The following is a 6832-nucleotide window of genomic DNA, read 5'->3' as shown; positions in this document are numbered from 1 at the left end:
ATCGTCTTTACGGCATAACCATTGTGGCATCGTGGTGCATGCATACATACGTATATACATGCATACATACATACATACATACATACATACATACATACATACGTACGTACATACATACACACACATAGATACACACATACATTAATACATACATACATACATACATACATACATACATACATACATACATTCATACATGCATGCATGCATACATACATACATACATACATATATACATATATACATTCATACATGCATGCATACATACATACATACATACATACATACATACATACATACATACATACATACATACATACGTATATACATACATACATACGTATACGCTCCCGAGAATACACTTTTAGACGTCCACCATATCTACCACGCATCAACAACTCTACCATAGATCCACCACATTCCTAAAGTTATTTCTTGCGCAGACTCTACCATATACCAATACACCAACTCAAAGAGTACCACAATTCAGTAACCCATTTTCCAAAACTTCTGTCACACATCTACCCCAATATACCATACCACACAGGTGCCTCTGTAGTGGAGCAAACAAGAGAGTCTAATGCGTCCAAACGATGTCATTATAAATGGCGCAAAATCAGGGACTAAGGGGAACCGCCCCATGGTGGTGGAGTGCGGTAGGTAAGGTAAATGTTCAGTTATTGTTATAAGGAACCTACGCCAGGTGACGCTGAGTATCTGCGGCCGAAGCCATCACATTTGCCTTGGACTGTTGGGGTAGATAACTAACAGTTACTGCTGAGAAACGGAGAGGAGTGCGGGATTCGAAACCACAACTGACCAAATGCGAGACCAGAACGCTTTCGATTACGCCACCAGTGTTATAATAGTATAGCCCAACTGGTTTCAATATATTAATGAATAATACACATACACACACACATACACACACACACACACACACACACACACACACACACACACACACACACACAACGACAAATATAAGATAATCTTATTTCACTAAGATTGAACAAGTATCAGAATGAACATCATATTACACCACACATATCGCACAACGTACAGTGAAAGACAAAAGAACCACCCTAGAGTTATCAATTTCTAAATAAAATAGTTCTAACTGATAGTATCTACATTTCTATATGTATTTCCTAATTCATACATTATTCTCTTGTGTGGAGAAATAGATACTAAACATTAGATGTTATATTTTTAAGTGATTCTGAAATTAATCACAACTTTTCACTACGATTGTAGACCACATGTATCCCACCACACTCACTCCCTCCTTGCCCTCAGCTTCCCAAAATCCTATTCTCTTTAAAGCCAACAGAAACCAGCTCCCCTCACTCCATTTCCCCTCAGAACCTTCCAAGTTTCCCCTCCATTCCTCCCGCCTCCCACCTCCCACCTCCCTCCTCCCTCCTCTCTCCTCGTAACCTATTTTCTCTCTTTGCGACCTCTCTTCCCTCTGTCCTTCTTCCTCTCTTTGTCATCCTTACTCTCTTTGTCACCCTTACTCTCTTTGTCATTCTTACTAGTGGGGGATCTAAGACTAGCCCCGGAGCCAATTCGTGGATTTTTAGGGTCAAAAGCATGAAACTTGGCACACTTATAGAGTAACTCTAGGTAAACATTTTGAAATGTGGAGGCAAGCTGTCTGAGTCCACTGGTGGCCACAGCAGGAACTAACATCTTGCCATGTGTCGGACGTCACAGAAATTGTTTAAAATGGTCTTAAACGTTTTATTTTTTAAGTTAGGAATATGAAACTTGGCAGGTTCCTTAAATATTAATAAGAGCTATCTCTTGATAATAAAAATGTAATCAGAGCCCCTTAGTGACCAAAACTAACAAAAAATCTATCATGTGCCCCATCCTCTAAAGGGAACCGTGGCTGTTAGATATATAGATAGGTATTAAAATGTATTTTGTTGTTGTTGTTGTTGTTGTTGTTGTTGCTGTTTTTATCTAGGTTCTACGGTATTGGAATGAATATAATTGAAAATTGGGCATTAAATTTAGTCCAGGCTGCATCAGGAGCAGTCATCGGTGGAAAGCCCCACCACCGATCAATGAACCGGAGTGCATAACTAGTGCAAATCCATTAAATGTCGTACACTTTATGTTGACACTGTTGTGCATTGAGTTACTGGGGTGTAAATCAATTAAAAGTCGTAACTTTATGTTGATGCTGTTGCGCGCGCATTGAATTACTCCAACGATGTCATTTAAATTAATTGATGAACCAGTCCCCAGCACTTCTGGTCAAACAGAATCAGTTATTGTGGATTGGAATAAGTGTTTTTTATGCCAAGCAGTGACAAGCTAGCCTTACAATGTCCTACTTCTTCAAAGAGGAACGATAGAGGTGCTGGGTACAAGTACATGGCTGAAAATATCAAGAAGTTCCATGAAATGAACCAGCTACCTTAATCAGTAAATGTTGAGCAGTTAGATGGTCATGGCATGGAAGAAACCCTCTTGTTACAGAAGCTGCTTTAAAGCAACATACTCTGAGAGCAGTATCCCAAGGAGGACATGTGTGAGGTCGTCAATCCCTGGAGAAAGACCTAGCTTTGCCCAGCCCATCGCTCTTTGGATGGGAATGGGATGCAGCATGTTCCAGGTGGACATCAGAGTGGACACTACCCTTCAACAAGCATATGATGTGTGTCATGAACTGATATGCTGCATATGCAAGGGATCTTGCAGAGCTCTGTGTAAATGCAGCAAAGCACAGCTCAAACGTACTGAGTTATGCAACTGCGAATGGGACTGTTTCCAAACTTAGGCACCTTAAACTATAGCTTTTTGTGACTTAAATGTACTACTTGATAAATGAACAGTATTCATTCTGGTTTTGTGGTGAGTGGTTATGTAACAAACGACAAAATTACCTTTTTTGTCGTTTGTAAAAATGAACGCTGTCATTCAGTCTATTTACTTGTTGGAATGAATGTTCAATGTTAACTTCTTCAAGAACACTTGTATATCAAATATTTGATCCATTGTGGTGGAAATTTTCAGCTTTTATATTGACAAAATGCACAAAAAAGGCCCAGGTCTTTTCATCATTCTATTCAGAGGTTGCAAAAAAAAAAAAAAAAAAAAAAGCAGTTTTGTTCACTAGTGGGCTCTGATTCCTTTTTATCGTCAAGAGACAGTTCTTATTAAATATCTTATAAACATACCAAGTTTCATATTCCTAATTTAAAAGATAGAATATTTAAGACCATTTGATTAATATCTCTGACGTCCGCCACATGGTAAGATGTTAGTTCCTACTGTGGCCACCAGGGAACTCTGACAGTTTGTCTCTATATCCCAAAATGTTTACCTAGGGTTATTCTATAAATGTGCGAAATTTCATGTTTTTAACCCAAAAATGCTTAGATCCCCCACTATACTTTCTTTGTCACCTCTTTTCTCTTGTCTCTCTGCAAACTCTCTTCCTTTTGTTACCCTTCCTCTCTTTATTATCCTTACTCTCTTTGTCACTTCTCTTCACTTTGTCACCCTTCCTCTCTTTGTCACCCCTTCTCTCTCTCTTACCTGACAACGTCTCCCCTCACAAACTCACAAGGCCCTGTTGTCCTCTCCAGCCTGTGTTTCCTCCTCACAATCCCTCCACATGGGGCAACGTCACAAACTTTCATTTCCTCGATTTACACTGCCGTGTTATTAAGTTTCACTAAACTGTAGACTACTCCCCCCCTGCCCTCCACTATTCCCCTCCACTTCCTTCCTTTCCCTTCTCTAAGCTCTCCTGTCCTGCCCCCTCCTTTTTCTCCCTTTTTTCTTTCTTCCCTCCCTTGGTGCATTGGTGGCGTCATTGGAAGCGTGCTGGTCTCGCACTATATTAGCTGTTGGTTCAAATCCCGCACTTCTCCCAGATTCCCAGCAGTGACCGTTACATGCCCCAACAGTCCTCAAGCACAATATAGGTCAAAGGTGACGGTTTCGGCCGCAGGTACTCAGCGCCTCCTGGCGTAGGCTCCTCACCACTGCCTTTCCTCCCTTCATTTCTCCACTCCTCAAAATCCCCCATAGCCCTTAACAATAGCAAACTTAGCACTGGGACTGAATACAAACCATATAGGACTGTGAAACCCCTTGTAATAACTAAAACCTACGTAATCAAACAGTACATCAAAGACGATGTACCTCATAGAAATATTGCTAACTGTTCATGCAATAAAAATCTCAAAAACGTATCATACCGTATATGAGATCACTGGTCACTCATAGTTTTGAGAAAGAAATAACTGAGTTTGAAACCTCATCTCTAACATGTTTCAGATCGTCACGGAGCATTTGATAACACTTTCATATTAAACAATAACCAGTTAATTAATAATCAATTCTAGTCCTCAACTATGTCTATATTTGCTCACCCTATACCCATCTTCCACAAGGAATTAGAATATTTTTAAACGGAAAACATGGGTGTAGGATGGGTGGAAGGTTGGTTGGAGGGCGGGTGGGTGCATCCATTGGCTGGCTACATTCCTTGTGTGGGAAAAATACCTTTTGTCATATAGATGAATGGACAGATTCACAGATGGATAGATAGATAAATAGATAGATAGACAGATGGATAGGTAGATAGAAATATATATGCATAAACAGGTAGATAGAAATTGAGATAGATAAATAGATAGATCGACGAAAAAATTGATCGACAGATAGATAGTGAGAGAGCGAGATTGATTAACAGATAGATATATATGAGATAAATGGATAGAAAGATTTATATATACATATACATATACACACACACACATATATATATATATATATATATATATAAATGTATAGAAAGATAGTCAGACAGATAGGTAGATAGACATATGGATATCTGTCTTCTTCTACCTACTTCGCTGCATCCTTCCTTCTAATTTGTGCCTATCCCTATTTCCATCTCCATCTCTTCTATTCCCACAACGTTGGGCCTCGTACAATATCCTCTGGGTAATCTATACCTAACTCCCTTCATAACTAACTTCTTAACTTTTCCCCAATAAACCTTATCCCGTAATCCCCTTCACTGGCCCTTACTCAGTACAGAACTTATATGTCCTTCTCGACCTCTCCACTTCACTCCGTCACATAGCCGTGACTCATAGCCTATGGACGGGGGTTGTCCTTACTGTATATTTCATTCTGGCTCCCGTCAAATGAACATTCAGGTAAACATAAGAACATAAGAATGAAGTTGACAGCAAGAGACTATAAGGCTTATACTAGTCCATTACCACCTATCATTCCTAGCCATAAAGTTATCTCATCTTCTCTTATTACATCCAATAGTTTCAGCGGTCACGACATCGTTACTAAGCCTATTTCATTCGTTAACTGTAACCGATAAAGGTGTGTTACACAAGGGGCAGTGCCAGCGGGTTCTATGTAAACTTGTTTGGGTTTTCTAAGGTTCATTGGCAGGTACTTTAGATATATCTACAGGTTGGGATATTCTCCCAAAGAGGGGAAAGTCTCCCCGGCCTAGACTAAGGGAGACAGTTTCCCCAGTATCCTCTCTCTGGCGAGTACAGTCGATTCTTTATAAAGGGTCAAAGGTCCGTCTTTGCACCTTTGGTGTGGTTGTTAGCGAATACATTTGGGGTTAATACGATATATGTGTGTTAGTTGTATGGTAATGGGCGGCTATCTTTCGTGGATGTGGTTAGATATGGTGTATGTATTGAAGTTACGATAATGTAGTTGGGATAGGTATAAGGAAATGTTAATGAACTGTTTGGTGACATTAGGTACTTTTGTTGGGCGATGGCGCGATGGTGCGATAGCGTCTTTGTGACAAGTTGCATTCTTTGAGTCATGTGCTTGCAAGATGGGAGGTATTGGTAAAGACGGGTACCTCCTTGCGTGCATTGGATTACACGTCACGGCGTGTAACCTATCGGTATTGTTAGTAATGGATACATAACCACTCTGTTGGTAAACTACAGGGTTCCGTAAAGTCTGGAGACATAAGTAAAAAGATAGGTAAAAATTCAAAACACTTTATTTTTAATCTTTATTTTTATTCAAATAACGTCCTCAATATGTTTTCCATAATTTGCAATGCAAATATTAATGCGTTTTACAAAATTTTCATGAACTTGATGCAATAAAATTTCGTTACACTCAATTTTGGCACATTCGTCCCTAATTCGCTGAGTCAAGTGTCCAGAATTTATGGACACCATGTAGTTCTCGCCATGTAGTTCTCGCCGAGAGATCTGATCGGATCCAACCAGATTGGATCGTGTATGTCAGTCGGAAAAAACAAAACCTGTACATAAACCACCCAAACTGGCCAGATCCGAATAGATCTCTCCGGCGGGCTCAAGAACAGATCGTACCGTGGATGGGATCCCCAAGCCGTATAGGACCTATAAGAGGAAGAGAGTGAGAGATAGAGAGAGTGAGAGATAGATAGATAGATAGATAGATAGATAGATAGAGAGAGAGAGAGAGAGAGAGAGAGAGAGAGAGAGAGAGAGAGAGAGAGAGAGAGAGAGAGAGAGAGAGAGAGAGAGAGAGAGAGAGAGAGAAGAGAGAGAGAGAGAGAGAGAGAGAGAGAGAGAGAGAGAGAGAGAGAGAGGAAGAGAAAGAGAGAAGAAAAGAGAGGAAGGGAGAGAATGAGAAAAAAGAGAGGAAGAGAGAGAAATGAAGAGAGAGAGAAAGAGAGAGAGAGAGAGAGAATAGAGAGAAAGAGAGAGGAAAGTGGGAGAGAGAGGAAGAGAGAGAGAATGAGAAGAGAGGAAAAGAGAGAAGATGAGAGAAAGGAAGAGAGAGGAATAGGAAGAGAGAGAGATAGAGAGAGAGA

This window comes from Oratosquilla oratoria, chromosome 2 (assembly GCF_046742065.1).
Source record: "Oratosquilla oratoria isolate Oo_2021 chromosome 2, ASM4674206v1, whole genome shotgun sequence".
In the NCBI taxonomy this organism is placed as follows: domain Eukaryota; kingdom Metazoa; phylum Arthropoda; class Malacostraca; order Stomatopoda; family Squillidae; genus Oratosquilla; species Oratosquilla oratoria.
Note: the sequence above shows the minus strand (reverse complement) of the source record.